Source organism: Macrotis lagotis, chromosome X, assembly GCF_037893015.1.
Source record: "Macrotis lagotis isolate mMagLag1 chromosome X, bilby.v1.9.chrom.fasta, whole genome shotgun sequence".
Classification (NCBI taxonomy): Eukaryota; Metazoa; Chordata; class Mammalia; order Peramelemorphia; family Peramelidae; genus Macrotis; species Macrotis lagotis.
The window spans coordinates 465,385,034-465,410,640 of NC_133666.1; the positions used below are offsets into that span (position 1 = coordinate 465,385,034).

General features: G+C 34.1%; 1 protein-coding gene and 1 long non-coding RNA gene across 2 annotated transcripts in view; both read left to right on the plus strand.

Annotated features, from left to right (window-relative positions):
* The window catches only part of PTPRM (protein tyrosine phosphatase receptor type M), a 1,090,562-nt gene that overhangs the window by 70,722 nt on the left and 994,233 nt on the right, over positions 1–25,607 (plus strand). The gene's annotated exons all lie outside the window — the stretch shown is intronic.
* The window catches only part of LOC141502237 (uncharacterized), a 132,706-nt gene that overhangs the window by 46,751 nt on the left and 60,348 nt on the right, over positions 1–25,607 (plus strand). The window contains exon 2 of the long non-coding RNA XR_012472472.1: positions 1–25,607. This exon is cut by the window's left edge and continues 16,989 nt beyond it; it is cut by the window's right edge and continues 60,348 nt beyond it. This is a non-coding gene — a long non-coding RNA (uncharacterized LOC141502237).

Here is a 25,607-nt window from a genome sequence, read left to right on the forward strand (position 1 = left end):
CTTTATTTTATAAAGCTTAGATTGCTTAGAGTTGTCAGTTTTGTTGTACTCTCCTTCATCTCCAAATCCTTGCCCTTTGTAATCTAGTGGTGTTTTTGATTGGAGTTTTAAAATGAGCAGTTGTTGTTTCTGAAAATCCAGGACTATTATTTTGGATCACCTTAAACAAAAAAGAGAGCATCCACATTATTAAGCTTCACTTGGGTGACATTTCAGATGTGCTTTATACAAAATACAGTTGCTGGCTAACCAGCTCCATAGCCCTTATTAAGCTTTTTTCCATTCTGCAAAGGCAATAGCTCTGAAAGTGATTGCATTAAATCCTTGGCTGGCAATTTTGTGTGGGATTGGGTATTGAAATGCAGCAAAGCAAATAATGAAGGCATATGTTTACCTATAATTCTTTTTACCTTGGGAGAAGGATTAAATAGGAACAGTTTGGTTGTTGTCAAATTCTTAACAGTTGCTTTCAAGCATGAAACAGTCCCCGGGCTCTCAGAGGATTTACTTAGCAGTTTGAATAGAGAGGTCTTTACTGCTAATGGAACTGAGATGGCAGACTTAAGCAATGGGGTGCTTTATAGCCTCTTTAGCCACTTGAGAAGATGTAACATCAAATAGCTGAAATCGTAGTCCTGGTCTCCATTGGTGTTTGGGAAGTTGTGCAAAGATTGGTGAATAAATAATTCAGAGTTGTAAGAATGTCTGGATGCCAAGTGTTGAGAGTATCTAAAAGGTTGATTCACAGAAGTTTTAGTACCAGGAGAGACTATAGTTCTTGTCTGAGCTTGGCCCCAGGGAACATTTACTGATGATGATTTTTTTAAAAGAAAGAAACTTCACTTGGGATTGACTGAGCTTTGTAAAGGAAACATTTCACTAGAGACTACAAAGCTGAAAAATGTTATTCATAAAACTAAACTAAAATAAAAAAATTTTCTCTTTAGTGAAGGTGGTTGTCAATTACTCTTTTTAAGTGTTCAGGAAATAGAGAAGTGGTGATTACTTGAGTATTAAGTAACTGTTCAATTCCTATATATATTTTTTTAGGTTTTTTTTTTGCAAGGCAAATGGGGTTAAGTGGCTTGCCCAAGGCCACACAGCTAGGTAATTATTATGTGTCTGAGACCGGATTTGAACCCAGGTACTCCTGACTCCAAGGCCATTGTTTTATCCACTGTGCCACCTAGCCGCCCCAATTCCTATATTTTTTAATGATCAGTTTAGTAAACAAATTTCATCTGACATTTGAAAATGGGTAAAATTTTATGATAGACAGTCAAATTATATATATATATATGTGTGTGTGTATGTGTGTATGTGTGTGTTATTATATCTCCATAGTTATATATGTGTATATGCACACATTGATACATATTGATTGATTGCTATACATATTGATTAGTTGATTGAAATAGATACAGAGGCCCACATTATGGTAGAGTGGATAGTGCTTTGAATCTAAATCTGGAAAAACATGAATTAAATCTTACCTCGGATTCAGACTGATTATATATTAAATAGCAAGTCACTTAATCCCTCAGTACCCTAGACAACTCTAAAACTATGAGTTGCAGGGAATATGCTGAACCTGACTCAATAGAGGGACTTTCCTTACCTGGGAATTCCCTATGACAGTGAAATCAAAGTTTTACTCTCCCCCCATTTATGCTCTACTCAATCCCCCCACACACAATGTTGTATCAGGGATCTACACTTCTCTGATTTGCTTTGGAAATGAAAATTAGCAACCAAGATTTATTTCAAAAGCTACATTTTAAAAGTGCTTTCAAAATTGAAACAGTTTAATCCCCATTTTTCTTAGCTGCAGTTTCTGCTTACAGGTGACTTCAGTACTCCACAGCACATCCTGTATTACAGCCTTACCCCAAGTAAAATCTTAAAACACACTAGTCTGACTTCCTACATAGACAAAAACTTTAAAACTGGAGCATCTCAGAGCTTTAAGACTTTTTTTGGTACAAGGGAAGTATTCACATGTATTTCTTTTAAGACAATCTTTTTTAATAGTTATAGGCAAAGTAGAGAAGCTCCCAGGTTCAGGTGACTTTAATTTATGTCATGGTGAGTGGGAGGAGTAGACTGTCCTTGTTTCAAGAGAAAGAATAGCCCAATTCAAGGAATTTGAGCTCTTCTAGTCATGGAGGAAGATAGTGTGAAGTAGAAGAGAATATACTAACTACATCAAGAGTAAAAGGTTCTGTAACCTTTGACAACACTGAGTCCTTGTTTACTCAATTGTATAATGAAGGTATTGACTAATTATTTAATCATGTCTTCAAGATCTTAATCCTGTGGATTTTTCTTCCTCTAATTTTGGTGCTTTGGATCAAAGGAACTTTCCAGGGAATATTGAATCCCTTAATCATTACTGTAGATCATGGAAACTAGAGGCCTTGAAGTTAGAATTGAGGCTCAAAGTCTACCAAAATGCCTACTTTTTGTATTATGTAATTTCCATGTGCCTTATTTTTTTATCTATGAAATGAGTGAGTTTGATGAGTTATTTTTGAAGTTTCCCCTTAATTTAGACCTAAAATCCTATATTCCTATAATTCAAAGACCATCAGGAATCTTTGGCCATGAATAAGCCAACTAATGACGTTGATCTAAACAATTTGTTGATATCTGGTTGATATCTGCATACGTTCAGACAACCAAGGTTGTAATCTCTTATGTTTTATGACTGGATTCCAAATGAAAATATTATGGGGAATTTCTGGGTTTTATAATGTAAGTTTGAACATAACTTTAATGCATCCAATAACTGCATGTGGTTGAAATAGAAGGTAACATGTAAACCTCCAAAAGGACAATCTAAATAGATAGGAAGATAAATTAGACGTGAGAGAGAGGGAGTACTAAGGAGATTTACAAATTAAGTGAAGCTCTTTGTCTTTTATTTTTGTACACTTCATCTTGCTTTAGCAGATGAAAACAACATTAAGAACCTCTCTTTTTTTCTGTCTTTCTCTTCTGTCTCTTTCTTTGTCTGACTCTCTATCTTTGTCTTTCTCTTTCTCTATCTGTCTCTGCCTCTATCTGTCTCTGTGGCTGTCTGTCTGTCTCCCAGTCTCCCACATACACAGACGTTCACAGTGGCCAGTACATGATGAAAATAACTCCACAGGAACATATGTACCTTAACAGGGGAGTTTGGTAGGATATGGATATTGAATTTTGTCATGGGTTTATCTCCACTTAGAGAAAGTATTGTAATCACAGAGAACTAGACTCTGGGAGGTCTTTGAGAATAATAAAGTTCAATAGAATTTCATTCTGTCTGGTGAAATGTTTTGGGTGACCTCCCCTGTGATTCGGTGAGGCAGAGAGGTAGTAATATGAAATCCTTGCTGTAGTATTTTCTGGTAGCATGGATCCTGCCTATTAGGTTAGAGCCAGATTTCATTGTTTTTTAATGGATGGTTAGGAAGAAACTATATTCTTATGTGGAGAGTAGTTAATGATGTGATCGAAAAAAGAATGCTATTTAGGTTTGTCTCAGAACTGGGATCATTTCTCAATAGACTGACATCACTCAGAAGGGATATAAAAGGAAGTAACTCAGTAGGAAATTTGGCTCTGTTCTCTTTTGGGAGAGTTGGCTGGATGAGCTGTCCTGTTTTATTGGTTTATTTATTTTGAATAACAAAGCAAAAACTGAGCTTGGTTTTCAAATGCAACCAAATTAATGTATATTCAGGTTCAGGATATCTGAAGCAAAGGAAAAGTCATTTTTCATTTTTCCCCATTCTAGGCTTTTTTACATTTCCTTAAAGATACTTATGTGAAATTTTAATCATGTTTGTGAGTTCTCCAGGAGCTTGGGTTTGCTTCTTTGTATTTTAGAAAGTTTTTTTTTTTATTTTCAGCCTTACTTTTGCATTTGAATTTTGTTCTTTGTGTTCAGATTACAGTGTTTACTTTTAAGCTATTTAGTATCCCCATCACTTTCTGAATTTTTTTCCGACATCTTTACAGACATAAAGTGACATTAGGCCACAATACCATTTCAGGGGATTTTCTTTTCTTTCCTTTCTTTCTTTCTTTCTTTCTGTCTATCTTTCTTTCTTCCTTCTTTCCTTCCTTCCTTCCTTCCTTTTTCTTTCTTTCTTTCTCTTTCTTTCTTTTTTTTAATCTTTCCTCTCTCTTTTTCTTTCTTTTTTATGTGAAAGCTACCATAGGATTTATTTCTCAAAGGACTCAAAATTCAGGAAATTGGGATCATTTTCAGTTAAAAGCCTATTCAGGTAAATTGTATAGACACTGGAAGAGGAAGGAAAAGAACCACTTAAATGATTCTCAGAAACTATGTAATTTTAATCATCATCAATGTGTGTTATAGTAAAACTAGTAATTTCAAAACTTTTACATGGAAAGAAGAAATTGCTATTTAGTTGTAGGTGTTTTCTTATAACAATTGTTGTTTTCAGCACTTTTAATCGGGTGTTGGTCATATACTGGTCTCTAAACTCACAACCTAAGGGAGACTTGACAAGGCAACTTTGAGATTACTAAACAAAATATTTCATGTGTGCATTGTAAACCACCGAAATAGTTGCTGGAGTTAGAAAGGTAAAAATGAAATGGCACCTGTCCCTGACATAGATAAAGAAATTTAAAATATTTTAGAGGGGAGGAACCTTAATTGTTAACAATGCCTGAGGAGGTAGCTTCTGAACCAAGCCCTAAAGGAAGATCAAGGATTCTTGAGAGGCATCAATGAAGAGTGCATTCGGGGCATAGGATAGAATTTATACAAATGAAAAAAGGGTGAGAGTCAGTGTTGTGTTTGGATAGGTATCATAGTTTAATTTGGCTTGAATGCAGAAATTCTGAGCGGTTACCAATATGACAGAAGAATTTTAAATGTTATGCTAGTTTAATCTATAGATTTTAGAGAATCACTGATGCTTCCATATGAGTCAGCAGTATTATTCTGAAGCCAAAAATAAAAACAAAACAACCTAACTTAATCTTGAGCTACATTAAGAGACATAGTTTCTGTGAATGAGAAGAGTGGTCAGACCACTCCTGGAATATTTTGTTCATTGGAAAATATCCGGAAGAGAATAATCAGTATGGTAGAGGGTTTTGAGTTTATGCTTGAGGGAACTGGGGAGTTTTAGTTTGAAGAACTGAAGAAGAGAAGACTCGAAGTAAAGGTGATGTGTTCCAAAATGACTGATTTCAAGCATACTGAAAAGGGATTCGATTTGTTCATTTTGATTAGAACCTGTAAGAATAGGTGAAAGCATCAGAAGCAAATTTAGGTTTCATTTAAGAAAGAACTTCATTACAATTAGATCTACCTAAAAGTAGAATAGGTTGCCTCAGAGAGAAAAAAATTTAACCTCATCAAAAGTCTTTATGATGCTCAGCGAGATGAGCAGAACCAGAAAAAAACATGGTACACCCTAACAGTAACATGGGAGTGATGATCAACCTGGATGGACTTGCTCATTCCATCAGTGCAACAACCAGGGACAATTTTGGGCTATCTGCAATGGAGAATACCATCTATATCCAGAGAAAGAATTGTGGAGTTTGAACAAAGAACAAAGACTATTGCCTTCAAATTAGAAAAAAAAGTGTTCATGTAAAGTCTTGATGACTACTTCTCAGGAATATTTTAATGGTAATTCATTTTGAAGGATGTGGATGTCCCACATATGTTTTCTGATGGTCATTCCAATTCTGAAAATTCTATGATTCTTTGGAGATTTTTTGACCAGAGGAGTGGTGTTGGCAAAGAACTAGATTGAATTTTCTAAACTAAGAATTCTCAACCTTTTGGGGGGGAGGGGTTCAGTGGCTTCATTGTAAGTTTGGCAAAGCCTTAATAATTCTTCTCAGAATACTGTTTGTCACTTTTATTCATAATTAAAGGAAATGGTAAATTTCTGTTAAAATTAAGTGAAACTAAGTAGGTAAGTTTTTTTTTCTTCCCTTACAAATTTATGGACACCTTGAGGTCTCTTCATGGAGCACTTGGAACCCATGCCCCCTAGGTTGAGAACTCCTCTTCAAAATCCTGCATTTTATCCTGGATTTTGGAAGACAGTTATATAATTACACTCAAAGATTCCTCTCATTGGTTTCATGTTGTCTTTCAAGAATTTTGAAAAATTAACTTCCTTCAACCCTATTGAAATATGGGTGGCCTTAGTTTCTTTTAATGTATTACACATATCTGGAAATTTCTAAATCCTTACTATAGTAAGACAAAGAAAGAAAGCATAGCCCTTGGTGGATAGAGAACTGATTGTGGAATCAACCTAAACTGGGTTCAACTCTAGCCTCTGACATATATGGGTCAGGTCACTCAATCTATTGTTACTACCCCATCCCTCCCCCCACCCCCATTGAGTAATAAAATACATTATGCCAAGCAGGTACTGATCTGCATTACTAAGTGAAAATTTCTTCTCTGAGGAACTTCCAAGTTTGATAAGGTCATAGAACTGGATCAAAATTTGAAAAAAAATGTTTGAATTACTATACATATTTTGTATTTATAATTTAAATTTAATAGTAATAATATAATATATTACTAAATAATAGTAATAATATCCAATAGGTAATGTTTGAATTTTTCAGCATAATAACCAGGTTACTGATATAATAATAATGTTTGTTCTTCATTCTTGAAGAAGGCCATGACATCAGTGAGGTAATATCATGACAAGCACATGAATTGAATTTGAGTGAGAGGTGCTGTGCTAAGTCACCTGCCTCAGTTTCTCCTCCTGAACCATCTGGATCCAGTGGCCAGATATGAATCAGGATGACAGAAGATGGTCCTGGATATGAAGCAGTCAGATTTAAGTGACTTGCCCAAGGTCATACAACTAGTAAGTGTCAAATGTCTGACCTAGCACAAAGTCTATAGAGACATTATCATCTCTAAAAGCACTTAATTTTCTGGCTTGTAGATTCAACTGTGGTATAGTGGAAAGATTCAGTGAAATGGATTCCAGTTTGTTTTATGACTTTAAAAAGTTTTCTTTTGAAGACCAATGTTAGATGAAGAAGTCATTAGATTAAATGTATAGACAATAATTTTGGCCATTCTTTTTCTTTTTAAAAATAAATTTTGTTTTATTTTCAGTTCCGAATTCTCTCCTTTTCATATCCTTTCTCCTACTTATACTCAGCCCATCTGTTTAGATTATCATTGAAACCTCAAATAAGAATTCTACTCAGGGGTAGTTATGTTTTCACTACCTACCTCACAGGATTTTTGTGTGAGAAGCAATTGAAATATAAGATGTAAAATTGCTTTACACATGTCAGCTCTTGTTATTATTTTAACATTTCCTCATGCTTCCTATAAGACTAAACTCCTAGAGGGCAAAGTCTATCTCATTCATTTCTTTGGTCGTCCTAAGTATCTAATAATTTGCACAAAGTATTTGCTCAATGAGCATGGGATAACATCATGGGATGTTATTGCATTTAATTTTCATCTATGTTTGTCCTGATCATTTCCACACTACATTTGAAATCCATTATGGTATGTCACTGTCAGACTACATTTGTGGAAGGCATAGAATACTTAACACTGTATCTTTATGTTGTGTTTGATAGATTTCCATTAAACCTGCCCTTGGATTCCTCATAGATGAAAAGTATCTTATTCTAAGTCCCTTTTAAGACGTTAATAACTAAACACACATAGATAGCTTATAAAGTAGACCTAGACTGGTAGACCTGGAAGGAGCAAAAAAAAATTAGTGTTTCTTTTGATAGAAGAGGAAAATGAGTCTCACAGAAGATCCGGTATTAGAAACACAGACTCTCAGGACTGGAAGGAACCTAGTAGTCATTTAAGCCCACAATACCCCACCCACCCTCCCCAGAGATCCATCTCCCAATTTACATTCTCAGGTTACAACCCCTGGAATAGAACTACTTCAGATTCAAGGTTCTTTGTAGGTCTGGATGCTTATAAATTCCCTGTCTTCTATTCTGAAACATATGGGAGTTTTTGAAAGAAAAAAGAAGGCTAGTTATTTAGGTGATATTTGAACAAAACATATGATTTTTTTCTCCTTCTTTTAGTGGTCTGTGATTTTGAAAATGAAGTTTGTACTTCACTCTCGAAAATATTTGTGTTGAAAGACCTAATTCTAGTATTGCAGATAATTTACAGAAACTTAAAAATTAATGGCAACTTAATCTGAACTTGTCAGTAGTAATATTTACTAAAGAAAGCAGTTCTTTACCCCCATGCACTATAAATAAAGGTTTTAGAATTTTTATTGTTTTCTAAATAATTATGTCTTAGCAAGCAATAGAATGTCATCATAGCCTATTTCCTTTATTTCCTGGTCACAAAATTGTTTTGAAAACTCAAGCATATATTGATAAGTGAATGATTTCCTGACTTCTGGATGCAGTACACATCATTATAACTTTCCATTTCTTATCATTATTGCATGAAAATCAAATGTTTCCCAAGGTCTACTTTCCCACCATTATTCAGTTAATTGTGGTATTTTTGGCATAGACTGTAGTATAATCTGTAACCACATTCAATGAAAAAACCTAAAGCTTAACTGTGGAGCAAAGAACTTTAAGAGTCAAGTCAACAAGTCAAGCCTTTATTCCAGTCACTCTGCTAAGCACAGAACATTCATTAATCAATCATTTATTTGGCACCTACTATAAGTTCAATGCTCAATGCTAAGTGTTAGGGATACAGAAAAAGGTAAAAGATGGCCACTGCCCTAAAGTAGTTTACAATATAATGGGGATGGTAGCAAACAGATATAATCAGGCTATATATAAGATAGGAAAAAATGAACAGAAAGGCACTATAATTAAGAGAGATTAGGGAAGGTTTCCATTGGAAGGTTTTAGCTGGGACTTAAAGGAAGTCAAAGAGTTTAGTAGTCTGAGCAGAGGAGGGAGAGGTTCCAGACAGAGGGTTCCAGATAGGAGGTTCCAGACAGCTAGAGAAAGTATCCTAAACTGAGAGGTGAGAGATATAAAAAAGAGCCAAAAAAGCCCCCCATTTTAAGCATATTTTAATTACTTTCTTTCTTTGACTTCTTTTTTAACCTCAATGAGTAAAAATACTGAATTCAAGGTGATTTGAGGACTAGAATCTATTTCCATCACTCATTGATGTAATATTATTGATGTCCTGGAAAGTAAATGACTTTCTCTGATACTTTCAAAGTCCAAGAGTGAAAAGGTTCTGGTAGGACCAATGATCTAAACATGCTCACCTTCTTTATGGTTTTAGTAGATGTTCCTAATTTTGCTCTGTAATAAAACATGAGAAATGTTCAAGATTCAACTGCAACTTTAGCAAAGATGATAAGATCCCCTATTTCCATATTTAGATCCCAATAAGCAAGCAATTTTGAAAATTTTATTCAGTAGAACACTGATTGAAGATAATATTGGTGGTTGATCTTTCAAATTTCTAGGCAATAAGGTCTTTCCTATAATTTGTAGCTCTGGCTTGAACTTTATTAAATCAAATTTCATACTATAATAGGAAAGGATATGCTATACTAAAGCTCCAGATATGGAATCATGGATATTTTAACCTTACATCTTAGATTCTTTAGTTTCTTTTAAGGAGCTACCTTCTATATAATCAGGCAATGCACATTTATTAAATGCCATTCACTATGCTACACACAAAAAAAAAGAGCAAAAATAATCTCTGCATTCAAAGAAGCAAATATGTACAAAGAAACTATTTTGTTGTTAAGTCTTCAGTTGTGTCTAACTTAGTGACCCTGTGGACCATATCTCATATCTCATTGCCAGGGCCAAATGGACTATTGCAAGAGTTAAGAAATGAGATGACGAGGGTTTGCACCAAGTGGATAGCAGTTTAGAGAAAGGAGCATATTTGAAAGATGATGCAAACAGCCCTTGCCAATAAGTTAGATATGGGGAATGGAGTTTGAGGATGAGTTGAGAATGAGGATGAGCAAAGTTATCATTTATGTGTACACCTATGGACATACTGTATTTCAACTTGGTTATACACTTGACAGCAGAGACCCTAATTTTTTGACTTTTGCATTCCCAGGCTTTGTAACATAGTCCTGAAATTAGGTGTTCAATAAATCCATATTGATTTCTTGAATGGTACAGATAGATTTTGAGGAAGCAGTATTGGTATAAATAACTAGAATGAATGTATACTGATGGAATTAAGAGGGACTGAGTATGAATTTTTTTCTTTGTAGGATATGAAAGTGACATTAATATAAATTCATCCCAATTTTGTCTTGGGAGGATAGCAAATGGGAATTTATGTATCTGAACCCATTGTTCTTTTTTAAAAAATAATTCTGCCACCTCTTAAAGTTAATTATATTGTAAAAATAAAGCTGCCTATTCAATAAACTAAAATATTGCAATAAAAAATATTACTATGTTGATATATACTATAATGAAAGAGGCATCTTCAGCTTCCTAAGTGAAAAGGGCTATTGGATTCACTAATAAGTGCAATACATTGAGTAGTTTTTCCACTTTAAACAGTGGCAAAAAATGCTAAAAATTCAGATGAAAATACTAAGTAATATAATACTTTTCAAAATTAATGAGGCTAATTTCATTTCTGTGGCTTTCTCCTTGCTCTAGAATTGTTGTATTATAGTTAGCAGTCTCAAAATTAAAGCTTAGAGAGAGTATAATGTAATTTTTGAAAATCACCAGACTGATATAGTTTATTCCAATCATTCATTTCTTATATAATTTATTTTTGTCAAACTCTACTGAACTACTAAATTCCCAGTATGATCTAGTTATGTCATCAATTGACATTTACATATTTGTATATTCTCTTTTTTTTTAAATGAAAGAAATAAGCTGTAGATGATGTCCTACTAATGTACCACCATCTTTCACAAAATTCAGACTCTCTTTCCATGAATTCTTTTGTTTGGTATATAAAACACTTTAGAACCTACTCCAATCTACCTCTCCAGTCTCATTATACATTATTCCCCTTCTTAAACAATACAAATGATCTATTTGCTATTTTTAACATATGATAATGTATCTCCCATGTTGAAATAACTCCCATTTGACCTCTGCATCTTAGAGAACCCATTTTCTTTCAAAAGTTGGATCAGAAGTCAAATTCCTATTTGAAGCCTTTCCTGGTTTCTCTAGCTGTTAGAATAATTCCTACTGAACATACAATGTATTGTCTGTTCCATAGAATATAAGCTCCTTGAGTATAAGAACTGTTTCATATTTGTCAGTCCTCCATATATAATAAAGTGCCAAGATCATCATTAGAAACTTAATAACCTCTTGCTTATTTGATTTATATCATTTTTAAAAGTTAAACATCAGGCGGCTAGGTGGCGTAGTGGATAGAGCACTAGCCCTGGAGTCAGGATTACCTGAGTTCAAATCCAGACTCAGATAATTAATAATTACCTAGCTGTGTGGTCTTGGGCAAGCCACTTAACTCCATTTGCCTTGCCAAAACCTAAAAGCAAAAGAAGTTAAATTTGAAGTTCCAAACTTTCATGCCACTAAAATAAATTCATTTTATTTTATGATATGTGTTAATAGTGCCTTATTTAACATTTTATTTTAAAATCACAGAAATTTCAATTTCATTTCTAAAGTGTAATAGAGATTTCCTTTCTTTTTTTCCTTTCTATTGTATCCCTTAAGATGTATTTTAAGACAATTTTTAAGAGATATCTTATCTGGAAAAAATGTTTTAGTAAAGTAAAACCATGCTGGGTTGTTGACTGTCTTTATTTCAGTTTATTCAAATAATCTTTATTAGATTCATTTCCTTGAGTTTGTAAGTGGGTGCTAATAATAAATCATTGGCAATGGTCCCACATTGATGATTAAAACAGAGTTTTCTATGACCCACATAGTAAGCAACTTTTCCAAGGTCACACAGCTAGTATGTATAAGAGGCCAAAATTGAATTCAGGTCCTTCTGATTCTGCACCCAGCTTTCCCGCCAGTCAGCCTCTATTAATTATTTTCACTATTATCTGTCCTTTTGGACAGATATTTTGTACTACCTTTCTTTTTCTTTTGTAATGGTTTGTTTATTTACTTATAAAACATATATTAAATACCTTTGTGGTACAAATGCTTGAGAAGATACAGAGACAAGACACTGATCTTGCCCACAGGAACCAACCTTTTCCCCTTTGAGCCTGTTTTTTTTATTTGCTTTTGAGTAGTCATTGTGCTGAGGAAATAGATCCATTTTTGAATTTCTGTGGTGTGCCACTCATTCTTTTGTGCACTTTACAAATATCTCATTTGATCATCACAACTACTCTGGGAGATAGGTGCTATTATTATTTTATTATTATTTCCATTTTAAAATGAGAGAACTGAGGCAAATAGATTAAGACTTTCCCGGAGTCACACAACTAGTTAGTGATTTGGTACTCAGGTCTTACAGACTCCAGATGTTATCTACTGCACCACTTAACTACCATGTATATTTATATGTTATTAATATCTGTGGAAATTAAGGGGGGAAATCTATCTTGAAGGAGCATTAAAGGTTCATCTTTAAATTTTTAATTCCATAAAATTTTTCATGCTGCCCTTTGAAAAGTATTTGTGAAATTGAAGCATTTAAGTGATACCTTTAGAAGTTACATTTTTTGAGGAAACAGTTTAGTTTTTTCTTCTTGAGATATGCACAAGAAAGCACTCCATCAATGCACACCTCTTATTACTAAAAATAAAAGTTTTTTTCTACAGCAATCCACTTGGCTCAGCTCATTTTGTGTATTCTTTATAAAGGTACAAGGCACAGAACCAGGATAGGCTTTTCTCATTTAACTGGATTGACACAAAAATTGAAGAATACTACCCAGTCTTGCTTTCCTTTGTAGTCCTGCTATTCTCTCCTTTTAGATCATGTCATTTAACACCAACATAGGTCTCTGAATTCAGAAATTTGTTTTACAACTTTTAAAAAGTAATCTTGTATATAATTTTACAACAGTCAGATTTTTAATGCATTTATTTAACCTTGGAAACTGATTTATCCAAGTACAAATATTCAAGATATATATTTTTAGCTCTAAAATGAAATTGATTCCTACTGAGAAAATATTCATCAGCCTCATCAAAAATCCTGACTTATTTTCTTTGTTTGTTATCCTTCTCTAGTTTAATAATTGGTAACATTGATCAGGCTAAGATGATGCTTCCCAGCTCTTGATGGTGAATGACACCATATATGATCTGCCATTTCTGTTTCTCTTTCTTTCTAACAATATTGTAAGGCATACGTTTTGTATTTTAGGCCTGATTTAGGAAAGGTGTAATTGACAATGTGGGGGCCAATGACAGGTGGTTGACTTGAAGTGGATTACAAAATAAGAATAAAAAGAGAGTTGTTGTTTGTTATAGATTCAGTTGTCTGACTCTTCGTGACCCCAAATTTTTGGCAAGGATATTGGACAGGTTGTGACTTCCTTTTCCAAAAGAAAGAAATTAATTCTTGACAAATCCTAAAGATTGTTCGGTTTGGGATGTAGGTGAATAGAAGTTCTGGACACTGGATAGATGAAATTATGTTTTGTGTGATAAATTCATAGTGGCCTACAGATATAGGAAAATTAAAATCACTGTTTAAAAAAGAAAAGTAAATTTTCATTTGTTTGCTTGACAAGGAAGTCTTGATGACTTAGAAGAGGAATGCCCTGCATTGATGACCCAATCATATGATTTGGGAATACATATCAGAGATTTTTGTTGCCTCTAAACAAATTTGATTTGGGAACATTCAACTTATTACCTTTCCTAAGCTAAATATTATTTTGTCCCTTTTTTCTGTGGCCTCTGTCATATAACAAAATGCAGGCCAATTTAAAAGGGTGACTTTTAAAAGTCATAAAGTAACTTAGATTCCCTTTATTGAATCTTTATACAATTGTGATATTAATGAATCAGAAGGACACTTATTTCTCTTTTGTCAGGAAGACAGAAATATAAAGGGCAATGCCATTCTTTGCTAAGCATCCCTAGTATTGACACTGAAGGAAGGAGATAGGTACTTAATATGCTCCTATGTGTTAAGCCCTGTGCTTTATTAATATATTATTTCCCTTGGTCCCCATAACAACTTTGGGAAGTAGATGATATTATTATCCCCATTTTATAGTTGTAGAAACTGAGGCAGTTAATGGTTAAGTGACCGTTTCAATCAGCTTCCTGGTTGATAGCATTTGGGGCAAATCAGAGTTATTGATCAAGGCTTACAGTCGGTTTACCAAATGGTGGGACTGAAAATCCCAACCTTTGGAGAACTGTATATTTTCTCATAGACAGATTCTCAGAGTGCACTTGGAAAGAGAAATTTTTTGTTAATATAATGTCTTATTAAAGTATCAAATGCCTACTTGAGGAGCCAAGGAGGTCTCCTAAGAAGAATACCCTTAGAATAAAAGGGTAAACTTCTTTCCCTCCTTTCCACTTCAACACTGCAAACAGTCATCACCTGAAACCTTGATCATGGACCAAAGCTGCTAGGATCATATTCAGTGAATTGGAAGAGAGGTTAAAGAAGTTTCCTACAAATGTATGAATATAATCTTCATCAATTAAGATTATAGGACTTTGGACCTCTAGAAGAAGGTGGATAGCAATAAAGGGAATTTCTTATGATTGGGTAAAAGAATTAGAAAAACTCTATATAGTCTATAAATACAAAGAATTGTCAATAGAGCGGTTCTTCCTTTCCCAATTTTCAAAAGTCAGAAACACAGTGAACATCTCCTACCTGGTAAATAACAATAACAATAATAATAGTTTCCATGTGCTAACTATTGTGCCTACTGTGTCTACCAAATGCAGCATTTTGCAAATATTACCTCCTTTGATCTTCACAACAACCATGGGATGTGGGTGTTTTTACTATTCCCACTTTACAAGTGGGAAAACTAAGGAAAGAGAAGTTAAGTGACTTGTTCAGGGTCACACAGCTAGTCAGTGTCTGAGATTAAATTGAAACTTGGGTTCTCCTGACTCTGGTATTTTGTCTACTCTGCCACCTAAGTCATTGCCCTGGCACCAAAAAAGTATAGAATTCCTGTTAAGAAGCTGGGGCAGCTAGGTGGCACAGTTGGTAAAAAGTCAACTTTGCAGTCAGGAAAACTCATCTTCCTGAGCTCAAATCTGGCCTCTAACACTAACTGTATGACCCGGGGTAAGTCATTTAACTTTGCTTCAATTTATTTATTGTAAAATAAGCTGGGGAAGGAAATGGTAAACCACTCTAGTAGCTTTGTCAAGAAGACCCCAGATGGGGGTCACAAAGAGTTGCACATGACTGAAATTACTGAACAACAACCACAAATACTATTTAGAGGACTCTACTGTATGATCTATCTTTATCTGTGAAATGGAATAAAACTTGTACTGCTATGTTACCAAGTTGTTATTGTTATAAAATGAGATGAGTATAAACTTGAAAGTATTATGTAAATTGAGCTATTTAAAATTTTTTTTAAATTTTATTTATTTCAGTCAATCGGGTTAAGTGATTTACCCAAAATTACATAGGCAATTATTAAGTGTCTGAGGTAGGATTTGAACTCAGGTCTTCCTGACTACAAGGGCTTGTGTTCTATCTACTGTGCCACCTAGGTGTCCTCAATTCAGTGCTTTAGATTCAAGCCTGCCAGAGATAAATATTTACTAATTCAATTATTATTTTTTTCCAAAGATTTTATTTATTTTGAGTTTTACAATTTTTCCCCTAATCTTGATTCCCTCCCCCACTCCCCAGTTGAGCTATTATTATTCCTATTAAAATGTATGTTCTATGGCAGGGTTGGGGAATGTCCAGTTCACAGATCTTATCATTTGTTCTGACACTGCCAATTCCACAGGCAGAATTCACAATTTAATAAATCTATGAGCAATATAGCAGACTGATTTTTAAATTGAGAATTCTGTATGGCAAATGAAGTTAGAAATTTCCAATTGGCCTTTGATAGAAAAAAAGGCTCCCCATCTCTGTTCTATGGGAACTCTTCCTATTAATGGTGGAACTTAAGGAACAACAATCATACTTTTACACAAGACTCATTTTGGGAGTAGAGAGAGGTTGCCTAGTCTAAGGCACTAATGTGCTTTTTACTTCAGTGAATCTGCATTTTTATCAATGTGGGTGCTCTTTCTAATCGTGCAGATGGCAGTTCATCTTCTCCTGTGGATTTCTTGCCAGTGGCCTCCTATAAATGCTCCATATATAGTCTACCTGGAGCTGAGGCTTATCCATAGACCGTTTAATGTTCTGTGGGCACAGGTGTAGTACAAAGGTGTCCATCTGTTATCTTTTACTAGCTGCCTGCCCTACCTCCTTTGCTGAGCAGTGACTTAAAAATGCATTTGCTTTTTTTAAAGAATTTTATAACATCCCCTGGAAATAGTAAAAAGCAAGGTTAGGGATCACAATTCTGTCTTTTTTGGTTAGTTGCTATTTTTGTATTGTTCTCTTTTCCCTGATTATAAGGCTACTTTAGGCTTGGGGTTCTAAACCTTTTTGTGTGTCATATCCTGCAGCCTGGAGAACTATATGGATGAATTCATTCACAAAATAATGTCTTTAATTCATAAAATTTCAGAAATATTTCAAAAATAATTACCTAGCTGTGTGATCTTGGGCAAATCACTTAACCCCATTGCCATGCCCAAAAAAAAAAAAAGATTACAAAGGACATCAAATATGTTGAAATACAATTATAGTTTCTATGCCTTAGGTTAAAATCCCTTACCCTGAGCATTGTACTATCAAAGAAAATGTAAAAAAGACTTAGCTAGAGAAGGAACAAAAATGGAAAGGAAGATGATAGAAGGTAGGAATTTACTCAGGACAATAGTAGCAAGGGATGGGGATTGGGATGGAACTATCAGCTCTCCTATCAGTAATTATACTGGGAGTCACAGGAAGAGTATTCATAAGATTGTAGGAATGCATAGATTTAGGATCATAATAGACCTCAGACATCTAGCCTAATCTCTTTGCTACTATAATTACTACTGCTGCTGCTGCTGCTACTACTACTACTACTACCTTTCCTCTATTAGTGCTATTACTATTTTTTTATAGGTGTCAGGAATGCTAAGTACTTTACAAACATTATCATATTAATTTCTTACAAAAACCCTGGGAGGTAAGTTTATTTATTATTCCCATTTTATAGTTGAAGAAACTGACACAGAGTCACAGAGTTAATAAGTATCTGAGGCTAGATTTGAATTCAGGTCTTTCTGTACAATGCTCTGTACCAAGAACCTGCCCAAGTGAGGAAAATAAGGTCCAGGGAGAGAAAGAGATTTGTTTAGGATTATGCAAATTGTTAGTAAATATTCATTAATTGCATATTATTTGCTAGGCAGGCAGCTAAGTGGTACAGTGGATAGAGCATTGGGCTTGGAATCAGGAAGACTCATATACCTGAATTCAAATCTCACCTCAGACACTTGCTTGGTGTGTGATCTTGGGCAAGTCATTTTACCCAGCAAAATGAGCTAGAGAAGGGTTTGGCAAATTTAGTATCTCTATCAAGAAAACCCCAAAATGGAGTCACAAAGAGCTGGACGTGATAAATTAAATAGCAGCAACAAATGTGTCTAGACATCATGCAAAGTTCTGGGGGTTACAGAAAGAGGCAAAAGTCAATGTCTTCTCTCAAGAATCTCACAATCCAATATCCTAATGCAATCTAATCACATACATAATAAGTGGGAGACCTGGGAATTGATTGAAGTTTGGTCTTTTTTGCTCTGCCATATCCACCACCTCCATGTCTTATGTCATTCACCAATTTGTATCCCCATTCTAGTACTTCTGCTATAGCTAGAATTAGGGAAGAGATAGTTGTACATAATTACTTTATTTGTCCTTCAAACTCTTTATGGAGAGAGTTGTAATGAACCAGTTCTTGATTTGAGTAAAATACATTGATATTAATAAGGTGAAAAGCCTAAAAGGAGAGCAGTCAAGATAGTAATGATTTGGGAAATCTTATGCCCACTTCCATGTTGTGTTGAGACAGGTAGAGTTCAATTGTATGCTTTATTTGGGAAAAAATTGTGTTTGTGCCAGAAGCAGGTGTGGAGGTAGTTTGCTAGGTTGCTTTCAGAATTATACATTTTTCAATGAGAAGGTAAAATTTCTATTAGCTCTGCATGTATAATTAGGAATCAGTATTAGCATAAAGATGCCAGAGGTTTCTCAAATTCCAGATGATACCAATTTTTTAAAAAAATTGCCCATCTGTTTTCTCTGTCCCAGACCAACATACACATAATAACACCATAAAAATGAATTGAATTGAAAATTGAATAGTAAAGTACATAGACTTGAGACTGAGTTAGGCACTACATAATTGCTCAGGAAAACAATCATTTTAAATAATAATAATAATCCTCATTTTATCTGGCATTTTATTGCTGATGCTATCTTTACCTTTCAACTCTATGTAGATAGATGGGGATTAGCCTCACTGATACATAACTTCCATGTCTGTAAGAGAGATTGATTAAAGTCCCATAGCTAAAGTGTTAATGATGATTAGAAAACTGATGAGTCTAGCATTCTTTCTGCCATGAACATTCTTTCTGTCATGTCATGCTCCTGAGTACCAGAAATTATTTTATTCCCAGAAACCTTTTTTTGTGGTTTACTTAATTAGATGGAAATAGAAAAAAGGAATGGCATTCAATTTACAGCCACTCATTGTCATTGTGTATAATACTTTCAGTCATGTCTGACCCTTTGTGATAAAGATAATTGATAAAGATATTAGAGTGCTTTGCTATTTATTTCTCCAATTCATTTTTCATATAAGGAAATTGAGGCAAATAGTGTGAACTAACTTGCTCAGGGTCACACATCTAGTAAGTGTGTGAGGTTGGATTTGAACTCACATTGTCCTGACTCCAGGTCTGGCTCTCTACCCATTGGATTTCTGATAGCTGCTCATGCCCATATCAAGTCCAATGAAATGAGTGTAAATTCCTCTTAAAAATCAAAACAAAACAAGTTTATGTTTGAATAATCTTCATGTTAAAACTGGAAGTCACAGCATGTAAAGTGTTGTGGTTTATAATTTATGATATGGGAGGATTAATTGCTATGGGGCAATTTTAATCTTCCCATATCAGAGACTTATACACTGTTTACTCCTAGAATTAGCAGGAATGATTAAAGCCTTGTGTAGAAAAACCAAGACAAATGTCTAAAAAAAAAATCAGCGATTGCCTCAATGCTCTAAATAGCCCAATGTCAGCAATTAGCAGGAGCACTGTTTCATTAATCCATCAGATTTCTGATGCTGCACATTCCAAGACCGGGAGATAATAGAGAATCCTCAGGATTAGCCTCTGAGGCCTCACACTACAGCATGTCATTAATAGAAGTGGTGGTGAGCCCGCATACTGGAGCAAAAAATGCCAGAGATGAATGATTCTCTGGAAGCAGCACATTCTCACTTTCTGAATTCAAGAATTCTAAATATCCTTAGGCATGTGTCCTGAGCCATACTGTAATTTGTGGAATATTTACTCCTAACTACTCCTGTTTGTAGATATTGTGGAGGTTGAAAAAAAAAAGTTAAACAATTCCAGGTGTCTTCTGAAAAGGAACAGATTGATCTTTCCAATCAAAGCAGGTAAGATTATGTGGTGGCTTCTACTAGATAGGAGCAGCTAGGTAGATAGAATGCTGTACCTGAAGTCAGGAAGACTGCTCTTAATGAGTTCAAATCTTGCCTCAAACATTTGTCACCCTGGGCAAGTCATTTAATCCAGTTTGCCTCAGTTTCCTCATCTGTAATATGAAGAAATGGCAAACCACTCCAGTGTATTTGCCAAGGAAAACCCAAATTAGGTCCCAAAAAGTCAGATACAACAGCAACAAATAAATGTTGCCATTTCTATAGGCCAAGGAGACAGGAGTCTTGTCTTATTTGTTTAATTTTTTCAGGTGTGTATACAGTCTCATCCTATGAATGTACATATAGAAATAAAGTACTTAATTATATTAAAGAATTTACTGATCTCACATTGATTCTCCAAAGATATAAATTACTTTTATTATTATTATTGTTGTTGTTGTTGTTTTAATGAAGACACTTTTAAATCTGTGTTTTTACAATCCTACAGAAATGTTACAAAATGTTCTTTTTAGATCTTCAGGCACAATGAATACTATTACATTGTCAATTAAAATTTTCTTTAGAAACCCCTTTAAATTTTGTTGCTTAATTCTCAAAATTTTGAATTATATTTTTAAAAGACTCAAAATAGGATAGATGAATATATTATAAAAAGATTAAATTGGATGTTAACAATTTTAAGTTTTTCTATCCTTCCCATTTCTTTGATTTTTAAGTGTGAAGGCAGGTTTTAATAAAACTGGTGGCATCCTCATATTTTCCACATCCATTATTAATAGGTTTACTTAAATGTCCCATCTGAAAATAGATGATTTATTCCCTTGGATCCTTCTTCTAGCACTAATTGTCTATGGCATGGACTGACCTTATGATTTCATGGATCTAGGGAAATTATATATAAAGAGATTTCTAATATTGCAGCTCAATCAATTGGCTTTACCTCATAGACCCTGAGGATTTTGAGGAGCAGAGGCAGCAACCTCATGTGGCCCATAACACTCCAGAAGCAGCACAAATAAGTACAATGTAATTTGAAAATATTTAACAAAATAAAATTATAAAAAGAGATATAATGTTGAAATTTAAAAATAAGTCAATACAAATACCACCCATAGAGATCCTAATGTGATACCCTTTTCCCAACCCTTTTTTTGGGGGGGAGGGGTTAACACTACTGACTTTAGAGCATCAAGAGTTCAAGACTTGCCAACCAGTGTATATCAGAGGAGGTAATTGGGTGTTTCAGAGTGAAAAGTGTTGGCTTTGGAACTAGAAAGATAAGAATTCAAATTCAGACTCTAATTATGACTTTGTGACTTTGGACAAGTCACTTAATCTCTATTTGCCTCAGTTTCCTTAATTGTAAAATGTGGCATATTTTCCAGGGTTGGTGTGAGGATCATATGAGATATAAAGTGCTTAGCACAGTGACTGAAACATCATAGGATCTCTATAAATGTTATTTCTTCCCTTTCTCTTCTTACTTTATCCTTGACTATACCATATTGTCTCTGTATCCTTCTAAAATGACACTTGTATTATATTCTATATGTTATGTTTCTCTAACTGAATTTAAAACCCTGAAAGTATTCTTCTATATAAACATGTATTGAATGTACTAATGAGTGAATAAATTGAGTTCTACAAATTTCCTTTAAGTGCTTACTATACATAAACTGCTATATGTGATGTTGACCATAAGGACTCACATTTTTGGTATCAAACATCAAGACCAATATTAGCAATTTAATTCTTTGTTTTTCAGTCATGTCTAACTCTTTGTGACCCCTTTTGGGGCTTTCTTGCCAAAGGTATTAGAGTGTTTGCCTTCAACAGCACATTTTATAGATGAGGAAACTGAGGCAAACAGAGTTAAATGACTTGCCCAGAGTCACACAGCTAGTAAGTATCTGAAATTTCATTTGAATTCAGAAAAATAAGTCTTCCTTTCTCCAGACTCAATGCTCTATCCTGTACCACCTAGCTGCCCCATCTGGTAGACTTCTACTTTGATTTGGCAACAGCAGTATGCCCCATCAAGACTCTAGTGAAAACATTTGCAGTTTCCATACCTATTCTATTGCAAAGGAAGAGGAGGTAAAGACATTTTTCAAAGAATTCAGTAACACCCTTTAAATAAAACCCATAGGCATCTTAATACTTGGTAACTCAAAAAAAATGAGTATAAGTAAAAAAAAGTAAGGACAAAAGAAAATATGGCTCAGGAGGTAAAAAACAAGAGAGGTCAAAGATTTGTAGGCTGCATAGAAACTTTATGTCTATATTTGTTCTGACTGTTTTCTTTGAGAAAAAACTTAAATATGCTAGACAAGATGTGCATTGAATAACATAAGGATAAAGAAATTGATCATTAAAAAAAATTGGTCATGTTTGAATAGACTGGAAACTACTTATTATTGATTCTAGGGATCATTCCTGAATCAGCTGTCTGTGGCTTTACTAGATCAAAGATTCAAAGATCAAAATTAATATCCTGGGTGAAAGAATAACATTCAGGGGAAAAAACTAAGGTATACAATGAAAAATAGAAAAAGATATGATGGGTTGGATGTCTATCCTAACTGTAACTCATATAAGTTAAAGGTTTTTACTTACTCTCTGTCTCTATCTGTCTGTTTCTCATTTTATTGTTCAGTCCTTGTCCATGAACATGCTTCAGTGAATACTAAACATATTTCTGATAAAAATCCAAAAAGATAGATTGACTAAAACTTTCTGCCTTTGGAAGCACCACTTCAATGAGTTTTTTAATCACTTTCAGTTTTGTATAATATAGGCTAGCTGTTTTACCTTATTAGTAAATATTTTGATGCATTCTTCAAAGTGAAATAGTTAGTGGAAAAAAATCTTGATTAAATTAGCTGATTCACAGAATAAAATAACTATTTTAGACAGAGTCTCCTTATGTTGTTTTCTAGCTTTTAGTCTTTTGGTTTCTCTGATTTTTCTAATAGCACCCATCTAAAATATCTTTTGCATCTGTTTTTCCCTATGTCTTTCTTCCTATTTTAATACTGTCTCAGTGATACAATGCCATCTGCTTGCTCATTTTAATTTCAGTTGAATTTCATTTTAAATCATTGCTTTTGTAAAATGGGATACTTGTTGATTTTTTTAAAAAGTGGAAAACTCTACACATCTTTAGTTTCTTTCAGATGAAATATGACTTCTAATACCCTAACTTAAAAGTATATCATGGACTGTTAGAACCAGAAAGGAACTTTGGGGATGGTTTGGTCTCACCATTTCATTTTATCAATGAGGAAACGCAAGACCAAGAGCCATGGATAAGCCATCGAAGGTTGGATGACTAAATATTAAGATGTTCCTTTGTAAACATATAGGTATTTTAGAAAATGGGCCTTTTATTTGTATTTCAGTAAGTTTTGGGAAAAAAACTTTGACAAAGTAAAATTCTCTGAAAATTTTAAGGGGATTAATATTCTTTCTTTACCTGTTATTTTTCCGCATTGATGTATATTATATTTGTTCTGAATATTTCATTTACCTCTGTAAATTAAAAAAAAAAACAACTGATAATGTTCTTTGTTATATCTCAACCAGAAAGGAAATGCAATTAGAAGTCATGTATTTCCTCATTATGATATATGAGTTAACTAAAATGAACAAGGAAGTAAATGTTTTATTTTTTACAGTAATGAATACAAAATCTGGCTTTGCCCATAGCATCACAAATCCACTAACTATATTTCTTTCACTCTAGTAAGCTAGATCTTCTTGCCATCTGTTTGCTCATATTTGGCTCCTTCTTGCCTCCCATTTCTTTGCTCATCTTATTTTTTTTTACTACTTAGAATATCCTCCAAACCTCTCCCAGACAGTCTGCCTGCATTCTAAGACACTCATTTCTGGAAGCTTTGACTAATCTTAAGCCTTCTTGGACAGGTGATATGGGAATGCCATCAGTAACAAGCCATTCCTGTTTGCCTGTCATTGCTCAGACTTGTGTTGTTTCTTTATACTAGAGTACTTCCTGGATGTCTTATGATAGTATTTATTGACCTTTGAGTCTGGTGAGCCTGGCCCACAGTCTGAGCTCTAACACTCATCAAGTTTCAAATATAGTCCTTGCAACAGACTTCATTTTCTGAAAAACATGTTCAGTTAAATAATGAGCTGCTGTCTCCCAGCAGACTAATGTTAATGACAGTAAAAGAAAGGACTAAGCATTAATTGTCCACTATGTTCGAGGCACTGTGTCAGCACTTTACAGATATAACACTTGATCTTCACAACTTTATTAGGTAGTGGAGGTTATGATCCCAAATTTATAACAGAAGAAACTGAGGCAAAGTGAGGTAAAGGGACTTGCTCAGGCCTTTTGCAAAGGCAACCCAAGAAACAAACAAAGTGGGCATCAGTCAATGTGATTCCCTTCTGATTTTGGTGAAAAATAGCTTGTTTGTTTGTTTGTTTGTTTTTTAAAGAGCTCAAGGTTGCTAAGAATCACCCATTTTTTATTCATTCTATCAAGTTTTGGTGCTTTAAATGTCCCAGTGAATGGACATATTACTGGAGGAATTGAATTGTATCTATCTTAAAATTTTCTCTTTAAGACTAGAAAACTAAAAGACATTGTAGTTAAATGATAGGGAAGGGAGCGTGCATATGGTATCCACAATGTGACAGGCACAAACCTAAGAACTTTTAAAAAATATTCTTATTTGATCCTCACAACAACCTTGGGAGATAGGTGACATTATTTTCATTTTACTGAGGACATTGAGTTAAGAAAAGGTTAAATGACTTGCCCAACTACACAGGTAGTAAGTTTCTGAGGTTGTATTTGAGCAGGTTTTCCTGACTCTAAGACAGAGCTCTATCCCTGTGCAATCAGCTCTTTCTCAGGCTTTCCTTGGAGAGGCATACAAAAGAGTTGATGAAGTTGTGAGTCAACAGTATCGTTGATGAAAGTTTAAGTAGAGGCAGTGTCATTTTGTGAGAAATTTGGTCATTTTGTTTTACAATGCTCATTAAAATTTTGGCAAGAAAAGACTCCAGAGAAAATAATTTCATTTTCTGCTGAAGATGGTGAGGTAGAGAAGTTTTTTCAAATAATTCAATAATGTCATCTAAATAAAATCCATATATACATTGATATTCAATGAAAAGGTGGTCATGGGTGAAGATAATAGAAAATTTGGCTCAGAAAAAAATAATTAAAGGTCAAAGGCTTATAGTCTACAGCCTTGTGCCTATATTTGTCATGAATACTTTCTTTAAAAAATAGATTTGGGATGTTCGATTCTTCCCACTGATGAACATAAAAAACTCAAAAAAAAGGAATTGATATTATAAAAAAGTATTATGTTTTAACAAAAAGAAAATAAACTTTCTATTGATTCTGAAAATCATTCCTGAATCAGTTATCTATGTAGCAAATATTGGCTGTTTTTTTAATCAAAGTGAAGAAAATTAACATAATCCTAGGAGAAAAATAATTAAGAAAAATCTCCTATATGTGATGAAAACAATGTCAAATCAAACCATTTAAGGAAGTTATTGACAATAAGAATAGAAAAAGAGATGGAGGATTGTATGTACTCCCTAATTGCAACTAAATCTCAAAGAACTGGCTTTATTGATATAAAATCAGTTGTGACAGAAGAAAACCAAAAGCACTGAAACTACCTCAGCCAAAAATACTTGACAGATTAAAAAAGACAAAGTCTATGGCAACACTATTTTAAAATATAAACTCATTGGTAAATTCTTACATAGGACAAAGGTGGAAGATGGATGAGCAATAAAACCTCATAAAAAAATGAAAAGGGTTAAAAGGTTGAAAGCTTGGTAGGTTAAAGTCAATGCAAAGACATTTAGGATGAAACCAAGAATGTTAAGAAATATAGAAATTGCTTTAAAGGTTTTTGG